The sequence below is a fragment of the Bison bison genome, unplaced genomic scaffold, assembly GCF_000754665.1.
Source record: "Bison bison bison isolate TAMUID 2011002044 unplaced genomic scaffold, Bison_UMD1.0 scf7180017864284, whole genome shotgun sequence".
Classification (NCBI taxonomy): Eukaryota; Metazoa; Chordata; class Mammalia; order Artiodactyla; family Bovidae; genus Bison; species Bison bison.
The window spans coordinates 804,444-815,225 of NW_011494856.1; the positions used below are offsets into that span (position 1 = coordinate 804,444).

The 10,782-nt window shown below is 41.0% G+C and overlaps 1 protein-coding gene across 2 annotated transcripts in view; it reads right to left on the reverse strand.

Moving 5' to 3' along the window:
• NUMA1 (nuclear mitotic apparatus protein 1) overlaps window positions 1-10,674 on the reverse strand; it is a 73,121-nt gene extending 62,447 nt beyond the window's left edge. The window contains exon 1 of one of the 2 annotated variants that reach the window (XM_010849475.1): window positions 10,457-10,674. The gene's annotated coding sequence lies outside the window, so the exon portion shown is untranslated. Of the gene's footprint in view, window positions 1-10,317; window positions 10,430-10,456 lie in introns of those variants that run through there. The other variant, XM_010849481.1, reaches the window with a different exon arrangement.
• Between the last annotated feature and the right edge of the window lie 108 nt (window positions 10,675-10,782).

Consider the following 10,782-nt stretch of genomic DNA (forward strand, 5'->3'; position numbering starts at 1 on the left):
TTTGCTTTTTTGCATTTCTTTTCCATGGGGATGGTCTTGATCCCTGTCTCCTGTATAATGGCACAAACCTCAGTCCATAGTTCATCAGGCACTCTATCTATCAGATCTAGGCCCTTAAATCTATTTCTCACTTCCACTGTGTAATCATAAGGGATTTGATTTAGGTCATACCTGAATGGTCTAGTGGTTTTCCCTACTTTCTTCAATTTAAGTTTGAATTTGGTAATAAGGACATGTTAGTAGAAGACTAATCTATGTCCCACCTCTGAAAAGCAGAGAGTACATGCAGAGGAAGAATGATAACCACCCTGGTGAAGTGTCTGAAATTCATGGCATGAAGCATGAAAACTTTTTCAAATGTATGCATGCCTGTCATGCAGATGAGGAGAAAGACTCATATGACCCCTTGCAAGAAGACAAAACCAGAACTAGCAAGTGGAAGTCAGAGGAGGATAGATTCTGGTTTGATGTAGGGAAGGAACCCTCAGCACAACAGAGAAGTTAAGAATGTATGTTACGGAACCCAGAATGCTTGGATCAGAACACCAACTCCACCTCTTACAAACTGTATGGCTTTGGGTAAACGAAGTTATAGTAACAACAATAGTACGATAGAGCTTTGGGAAGCAGTTCATGTAAAGTGCTTAAAACAGTGCCGGGCTCACATTATATGCTGAAAAAAAAAAACAAAGTCAGCTATCGCTGTTACTGACTGCTGATATAATGGACCAGGTAACCTGAAAATCTTCCTACTAAATGTGCCTGAAAATGCCCAGAAAAATAGAATAAAAATCCTTTTTGACTTGCTAAATTACTGTCTCTTAGAACCACACCTACCCTGTGGTTATGGTCTGCTCTGTGTTGCCAGGGCTTGGACTCTTCCAATACCACTTCACCTTTGCCAGCTGGCTCCCAGTTAGGGTCTGTTAACGGGGTGCAAACAGGAAAAATCGAACGCAGGAGGAGGCTGCCAGGGACTTCCTTCTTCCTGTGGCTCTCTGCTCCTGACAACTGCAGTTGGTTTCTCCCTGCTTCCTTCCAAACTCCCTCTTCGAGGCACCAGAGCAGGGCTCAACCAAAACTGGCTCCCCAGGCCCCTCCTATGGGCTCCTGAGACACCAGCAACACCAGGCAACGCCTTCTCCTCAGAGAATCCAGGCGCAGTCCCACCAGATCCCTCCAGAATTCTAAGTTCTGCCAACCCCAATCTTCTCCCTTTGTTTTTCAGTCCTGGATGAAGCAGCCGCTTAATGCAGTTATAATATAAGTTACCTGAAGATTCCCCTTTTTGCTCTTTCAGCCCTCCAACAAAGGTTTAAACTAAACCCCTTTACTGAATTCACTCTCTTAAAATACCTGTGTGTGGTTTCTATTTTCCTGATAGGATTCTGACACTAGATAAACTGAACTCACAAGAAAGTAAAAGAAATCCCAGGAAACAGAAACAAAAGAAGCTGAAAATTGGGTTAGTGAGGCATAGCTGTCCTAGCAATGTAAGGAATATGTGACCTCCTCATACTTCAGATCTTGAGCTCATAAAAAGCAACTGAGATCTCTGTATATACAAAGGCTGCATGTGTGTGCTAAATTGCTTCAGTCCCATCTGACTCTGTGTGACCCTGAGACCCTCAGTAAAAAGAGACTAGGAAAAAAAAAAAACTGTCCACAGGAAAATAAGGAAGGTTGCTTTACAAACGTAGTAAAGTAGGAGGAAAAAAACTTCCTAGGAATTAATAACCTGGGTGCACACAAGAGATGGATTTGGAATTTAAAAATTTATACTAAATCTGTGGCCTAGAAATCTAAAAGAAAAATTACAGACATTTTAGCCCCAGGTTGGGAACAGCCTTGAGTTCCCAAAGAAGCAAATACAAAGTTGTAGCAGGAGACACACAAATGGCCAATAAATACATGAAAAGATGTTCAACATCATCAGGAAAATGCAAATTAAAACCACAAAAACACTACATCTCCATGAGAATGGCTAAAATTAAAAAGACTCACTATACCAAATGTTGGTAAGAAAATTAAAAAACCAAAGCTCTCAGATACTGCAATGGAAACATAAAATAGTACAACCACTTTGGAAAACTGGTAATTTCTTAAAAATTAAAAATACCTTGCCATATGACCCAGCCATTTCACGCCAAAGAGTCAGGAAAATGTATGTTCACTCAAAGATTTGTACATGATTGCTCACAGCAATTTTATTCACAACAGCCAAAAACTGCCAACAGCCCAAATGTCCATCAACAGTAAATGATATACCAGTCAGAATGACCATCATCAAAAAATCTACAAATAATAAATGCTAGCAAGGGATGTGGAGAAAAGGGAACCCTCTTGCATAGTTGGTGAGAATGTGAATTGATACAGCCACCATGGAGAACAATATGGAGATTTCTTAAACAAACTAAGAATAATACCACCATATGACACAGAGGATCCACTACTGGGCATTTACCCTGAGAAAACCACAGTTCTCAAAGATACATGTACCCCAATGTTCATAGCAGTACTATTTACAAAGGCCACTATTTACAAAGGACAAGGAAGCAACCTAAATGTCCATCAACAGATGAATAGATAAAGAAGGTGTGGTACATAATTACAATGAAATATTACTCAGCCATAAAAAGGAACAGATCTGAGTCACCTGTAGTGAGGCGGATGAACCTAGAGCCTGTTATACAGAGTGAAGTTAGTTAGAAAGAGGAAAACAAGTGTATATTAACACATATATATGGAATCTAGAAAAATGGTACCGATGAACCAATTTGCAGAGCAACAACAGAGACATGGACATAAGAGAATAGACTTGTGGGCACAGTGCGGGAAGGAGAAGGTACCACTGAAACCATATACGTTACTATATGTAAAACAGATAGCCAGTGGGGAAATGCTATATGATGCAGGGAGCTCAACCCAGTGCTCTATGACAGCCTAGAGGGGTGGGATGGGGTGAGAGGTGGGAGGGAGGTTCAAGAGAGCAAGGACATATGTATACCTATGGCTGATTCATGTTGATGTATGGCAGAAACCGACACAATATTGTAAATATTACAATAAAAATAAATTTTAAAAAAGTGATAAACAAAACTGTATGATATAGTCATACAAAGGAGGACTACTTAGCAACAGTTCCAGTTCAGTCGCTCAGTCGTGTCTGACTCTTTGCAACCCCATGAACCGCAGCAAGCCAGGCCTCCCTGTCCATCACCAACTCCTGGAGTCTGCCCAAACCCATGTCCATTGAGTTGGTGATGCCATCCAACCATCTCATCCTCCGTTGTCCCCTTCTCCTCCTGCCCTCAATCCTTCCCAGCATTAGGGTCTTTCCAAATGAGTCAGCTCTTCGAATCAGGTGGCCAAAGTATTGGAGTTTCAGCTTCAACATCAGTCCTTCCAATGAACACCCAGGTTGGATCTCCTTGCAGTCCAAGGGACTCTCAAGAGTCTTCAACACTACAGTTTAAAAGCATCAATTCTTCGGTGCTCAGCTTTCTCTATAGTCCAACTCTCACATCCACATATGACTACTGGAAAAACCATAGCCTTGACTAGACCGACCTTTATTGACAAATTAATGTCTCTGCTTTTTAATATGCTGTCTAGGTCAGTCATAACTTTCCTTCCAAGGAGTAAGCATCTTTTAAAAAAATTTCATGGCTGCAATCAACATCTGCAGTGATTTTGGAGCCCAGAAAAAATAAAGTCTGACACTGTTCCCAATGTTTCCCCATCTATTTGCCATGAAGTGATGGGACTGGATGCCATGATCTTCATTTTCTGAATGCTGAGCTTTAAGCCAACTTTTTCACTCTCCACTTTCACTTTCATCAAGAGGCTTTTGAGTTCCTCTTTTCTTTCTGCCATAAGGGTGGTGTCAGCTGCATATCTGAGATTATTGATATTTCTCCTGGCAATCTTGATTCCAGCTTGTGTTTCTTCCAGTCCAGCGTTTCTCATGATGTACTCTGCATATAAGTTAAATAAGCAGGGTGACAAGATACAGCCTTGATGTACTCCTTTTCCTATTTGAAACCAGTCTGTTGTTCCATGTCCAGTTCTAACTGTTGCTTCCTGACCTGTATACAGATTTCTCAAGAGGCAGGTCAGGTGGTCTGGTGTTCCTATCTCTTTCAGAATTTTCCACGGTTTATTGTGATCCACACAATCAAAGGCTTTGGCATAGTCAATAAGGCAGAAATAGATGTTTTTCTGGAACTCTCTTGTTTTTTTGATGATCCAGCGGATGTTGGCAATTTGATCTCTAGTTCCTCTGCCTTTTCTAAAACCAGCTTGAACATCTGGAAGTTCATGGTTCACGTATTGCTGAAGCCTGGCTTGGAGAATTTGAGCATTACTTTACTAGTGTGTGAAAAAGAAAGTGAAAGTGAAATCACTCAGTCGTGTCCGACTCTTTGAGACCCCTGGACTGTAGCCCACCAGGCTCCTCCCTCCATGGGATTCTCCAGGCAAGAGTACTGGAGTGGGTTGCCATTTCCTTCTCCAGGGGATATTCCCGACCCAGGGATCAAACCCAGGTCTCCCGCATTCCAGGCAGACACTTTAACCCCTGAGCCACCAGGGAAGCCCCTGAGATGAGTGCAACTGTGTGGTAGTTTGAGCATTCTTTGGCAACAGCAACAGAAAGTAACAAATCACTGATATATGCACTAAATACATAAATATCAAATGCATTACACTACCTGAAAGAAAGCAGACACAAACATATACTCTGTATATATTTTCTAGATAAAATTCTAGAAAACACAAATTAATCTTCAGTAATTAGATTACTTGGTTCTTGGGGGCCAATGATGAACTGTAAAGAGGCATAAGGAAACTTTTGGGAGTTATGGGAATGCTCTGTATCATGACTGGGGCAACTTTTTCGAGGTGTATAAATCTGTCAAAACTTTTTACTTAAAATAAATTTCATTGTACATAAATTATGATTAAGCAAAGTTGATTTAAAAAAAAAAAGCTTTTCTTCAGAGAACTGACCTCAACTCAAGCTACACAAGACTACCATAGGACTTCCCTGGTGGTCTAGTGGTTAGAATCTGCCTGCCAATACAGAGGACATGGGTTTCATCCCTGCTCTGGAAAGATTCTACATGCTGCAGGCAACTAAGCCCGAGTGCTGCAACTACTGAAGCCCGAGCACCTGGAGCCCATGCTCCACAACAAGAGAAGCCAGTGCAATGAGAAGCCTGTGCACCACAAAGAGGCCCCCGCTCGCCGCAACTAGAGAAAGCCCGAGAGCAGCAATGGAGACCCAGTGCAGCCAAAAATAAATACATAAATAAATAAATATGCTTTTTTAAAAAGACCACCGTAGATGATACTCCTTTGAATGAGCTCACAATCCAAAATTATAAAATACTTGAGGAAACAATCCATCATGAACAGAGTCATTAAAGCAAATGGCAGGATTATATCCCCAAAACTTCAGAAACAGGACACATTAAACTTATTTGAAGTTATTATAGAAGAATTGGAAACACAAGACAAAAACAAGATACCAAGAAACAGACAGCCAGATTTGAAATGAACCACAGTACTTGTATAAATGAAAAACTTAGCGAATGAAATAAGAATTCAAAAAATAAACTAATTATAGCTTAAAGGAAATTATCCAGAAGTAACACAGAAAGATAGAGACGGAAATGATAAAGAATAAGAGATGTGAAGGACAGAATTAGAAGGCTCTGCTGCCGCCGCCACTAAATCACTTTAGTCATGTCTGACACTTCGAAACCCTATGGCCTGCAGCCCACCAGACTCCTCTGTCTGTGGGATTCTCCAGGCAATACTCGAGTGGGCTGCCATACCCTCCCTCCAGGGGATCTTTCCAACCCAAGGTCTGAACCCCAGTCTCCTGTGTCTCCTGCACTGCAGCTGGAATCTTTACTGCTGAGCCACCAGGGAAGCCACTAGAAGGCTCAAAATAAGTTAAATACGAGATCAGGGAGAGGCACTATTTAAAGAGGCATATGCCAAAAAATGGACAACCTAAGAGAAACAGACAAATTCCCAGAAATATACAACCTCCTAAGACTGAATCAGGAATAGAAAATATGAACAGACCAATTACCAGTAATAAAATCAAATTGGCAATTTAAAAAACTCCCAATAAACAAAAGTCCAGGACCAGACGACTTCATAGGTGAAATTCTACCAAATATTTAAAGAAGAGTTAACACGTATCCTTCTCAAATTTCTAACAAATTACAGAAAGCAATGCTTCCAAATTCACTTTCAAGGCCAGTGTCACCCAAACACCAAAATCAGACAAAGATATCACACAAAAAAAGAAAATTATAGGTCAGTATCACTTTATAGTTGTAAAAATTCTCAACAAAATATTTGCAAACCACATTCAACAACACATTAAAAAGATCATACACCATGATCACGTGGGATTTATTCTAGGGATGCAAGGATGGTTCAATATCCACAAATCAATTAATGTAAAACACAGTATTAACAAACTAAAGAATAAAAATCATCTAAATGAATGCAGAAACAAAGTTCAACATCTGTATATGATTTAAAAAAAAAACATCAAAGTGAGTCCATAGGGAACATACTTCAACAAAATAAAGACCAGATATGACAAGCCCACAGCTGACAGCATCTCAATAGTAAAAAGCTGAAAGCATTTCCTCTAAGATCAAGAGCAAGACAAGGACACCCACTGTCACCACTTTTACTCAACATACTATTTGAAGTCCTAGCCACAGCAATCAGGCAAGAAAAAGAAAAACCAAATTCGGAAGGAAGAAGTAAAACTGTCACTGTTTGCAGATGACATGGTATTATTGAAAATCCTAAAGGTGCCACCAAAAAACCATTAGAACCAATTAATAAATTCAGTAAAATTGCAGAATATAAAATTAATATACAGAAATCTACTGTTTCTAGACACTAACAAAGAACTATCAGAAAGAGAAATTAAGAAAACAATTTTATTTACAACTGCATCAAAAATAATAAAATACCTAGTAGTAAATCTAAGGAGGTAAGAAGTCTGTACTAAGAAAAGACAGAGGATGAGATGGTTAGATGGCGTCACCAACTTAACAGACATGAGTTTGAGTAAGCTCCAGGAGTTGGTGATGGACAGGGAAGCCTGGAGTGCTGCAGTCCATGGGTTTGCAAAGAGTAGGATACAACTGAGCAACTGAACTTAAGATAAGACATTGGTGAAATAAATTAAAAATGTCACTAACAAATGGGAAGATACACCATGCTAATGGTTTAGAAGAATTAATACTATTAAAATGAGCATACTAGCCTAAGGCATTCTACAAATTTGATGCAATCTCTATCAAAATACCAAGGTAATTTTTCACAGAACTAAGACAAATAATGTAATTCTAAAATTTGTATGGAAACACAAGACCTTGAATAGCCAAAACAATCCTAAAGAACAAAACTGTCCTCATGCACTGTTGAGGGGAATGTATACTGGTGCAGCTGCTATGGAAGTTAGTATGGAAGTTCTTCAAAAAGTTAAAAACAGAACTATTATATGATTCAGCAATTCCACTCCTGGGTGTTTATCCAAAGAAAAGGAAACTAATTAGAAAAGATATATACACCCCTATGTTCATTGCAGCATTATTGACAACAGCCAAGATATAGAAGCAACCTAAATGCACATGGGTAGATGAATGGATAAAGAAGGTGTGGCATATAATCTAATGGAATATTCAGTTCAATCGTTCAGTCGTGTCCGACTCTTTGCGACCCCATGAATTGCAGCACGCCAGGCCTCCCTGTCCATCACCAACTCCCAGAGTTCACTCAGACTCACGTCCATCGAGTCAGTGATGCCATCCAGCCATCTCATCCTCTGTTCCCCTTCTCCTTCTGCCCCCAATCCCTCCCAGCATCAGTCTTTTCCAATGAGTCAACTCTTTGCATGAGGTGGCCAAAGTACTGGAGTTTCAGCCTTAGCATCATTCCTTTCAAAGAACACCCAGGACTGATCTTTAGAATGGACTGGTTGGGTCTCCCTGCAGTCCAAGGGACTCTCAAGAGTCTTCTCCAACACCACAGTTCAAAAGCATCAATTCTTCGGCGCTCAGCTTTCTTCACAGTCCAACTCTCACATCCATACATGACCACAGGAAAAACCATAGCCTTGACCAGACAGACCTTTGTTGGCAAAGTAATGTCTCTGCTTTTTAATATGCTGTCTAGGTTGGTCATAACTTTCCTTCCAAGGAGTAAGACAGGATGAAACCTCGCAATTTGTGACAACATGGATGGTAAGTACATGTGATAACATGTACTAGGTGAGTGAAATAAGTCACACAGACAGAGACAAATATTGTACAATTTCACTTACACGTGGAATCTAAAAATCAAATGAAAAAAACATAATAAAACAGAAAGACTCACACATACAGAGAACAAACAGGTGGCTGCTGAGGGAGTGGGTATAATGTAGCATCTTTGTATGGTGACAGATGGAAAAACATTTTTTTTTAATAAAGAGATAATGACTGGGAATCTTTAGAAAACTGAAAGGTATGAAACCTCAGATTGAGGCATCACTATAAGCCCAAGTAGAATAAAATTAAATCCACACATGTAATGAAACTGCAAAACACAAATGACAAAAAAGAGGATCTTAAAAAGAACCAGAGAAAAAGGCAGGTTACATACAACGAAATAATAGTTAAATTGTGAACACAGTTCTCAAGAGTTAACAACAAAAAGCCATAATTTCAGTAAAATGATACTTTCAAAGTGCTGGGGGAAAAATAATTGGAAGCCTAGTACCCAGCTAAACTATCAATCAAGATTGATAAGGAAGTAAAGATATTTTCCAACAGAGTATTTACCACTAACAGACTCTCATTAAGAAAACATCTGAAGGGGGAATTCTGTGGCAGTCCAGGATTAGGACACCATACTTCCACTGCAGGGGGTATGGGTTTGATCCCTGGTGGGAGAACTAAGATCTGATATGCTGCATAATATGGTCCCAAAAAAAAAAAAAAAAATTAGAAGTATGTATTCATCTATTTGATGAAAAAGAAGAAATAAAATGCAGGAAAGAATGATGAAAAAAACAGTAAACATATATCAGTAAAATGAAATAACCACTGAAAGCACAAAACTATGCTATTTATTAGAATTGTTCTAACATTTGGGGGTGGTCTCATTCTTGGAAAGGCTCATCTTGAGTCTGTTTAATGTACACTGTGCTGAAATAAATGGCCTCCAACATACCTACTGACCGTATGGTTTTATCAATTAGACAAAGCTGCCAAAACATTTCCTGATCAGCTCTGTTTAGCCATCTGTGGCAGGGCTTTCCCTCATCCTAACAGTTCTAGAACTCGAGTCTCAGTTCAAGGCATTCTTTCCACTCCCATATTCCACAAATTTAAAAAAAGAACATTCTAAATAGAAATGTCCCTTATATGAGCTTTTGGTTAAGATCTGCTAGTTTTGGGGAGTATAATTTTTGGCTATGGATTAGGATTCAGGCTTTATAATTAGTCATCATTTGCTTGAACTTGGGCCAAGAAAAGAGTACTTTGGCAGCTTTCACAAAGAAGTATGCGCTTCTTCCTCTGAAGGAGAAAATACCACACAGGATCAGAAAGGGAGGGAACACGTTCAACCCTGCAGGCTGAAGGCTGCCTTACCTGATTTGAACATTCCCTCTAGCTTCCCATATATTCACAGCAGTCACAACACTTATACTCAAAAATGTGTACTCTCCAAGATGCTTGCAAGAAACAGCTCACCTGATTTGACCCTAATAACCCCAGGAAAGTAGATAAGGCAGGTAAATTCATTGTTTACATATGAAAAAAGTGAGACTCAAAAGAAACTGACTCGTCGAAGACGACCCTCACAGCCAACACAATCCCTCCCCTTCACTTAGACCCAACCCACAAAAAACCCCTGTATAGCCAACTATGCACGAGCTATGTAACCGGGGCCAAGCTGAACATAAACCTCAGGCGGCCGATCTGTAATAAACTATAATAAAGTGTTAGGAATATTAAAAAGATGATCCATATAAAGGGTGTGGCACAGTGTCTGAAACGTAGTTGGTCCTCAGAAAATGTTTATTATTACTACTACCACTATTGTTAACAATAATAGGCGAAGACTTCCCACTACAGAAACCCTCGGCGACACTCCTTTCAGGAACTTGCATTACCCACACCCGCGTCGGCCCCCCGACACAATTCCACGGACACGCCCCCAAACACACCCTCCCCCTAAGCACGCCCCGCACCTTCCTCTCGGACAAGGCCCTTTCCTTACAAACCTTACCCTCGAAAGACTCTCCCCAGTCAGCCTCGCTTATGAAGGAGGCCTTCCGCCCGCACCCGCCTCCTCAGCACCTCTTTTAGACTCGGGCATCCCTGGAGGCGCCCCAGCCGCACGCTAGTAGCGGGCCCGCGCCGATTACCTGGCCGCGCGCTCCCGCTCCGACTCTCACTTCCCCAGGATCGCCTTCTTCTCGGGCCCGCGCTAGCGCTGTGAGCGCACAATTAGTTTAAACTATGGTCCCGCCCCCTCTCGTCGCCCTGCGATTGGCCCCTGTAGGCTGGCGTCGCACGCAAAAGCAGCCTGAAGGACCGGGGTAAAGGAAGTGTGAGGGCCACTGGAGAGGGGGAAAAGGGTGCCACAACTTCCGGACCCTGGCCCGCGGCTTGAGTGCAAAGACGACTGCAAATCCCAGCACCACCCGCGGCTTTGGAGCCCTTCCCTTGAGGAACTACAGTTCCCGGTAGG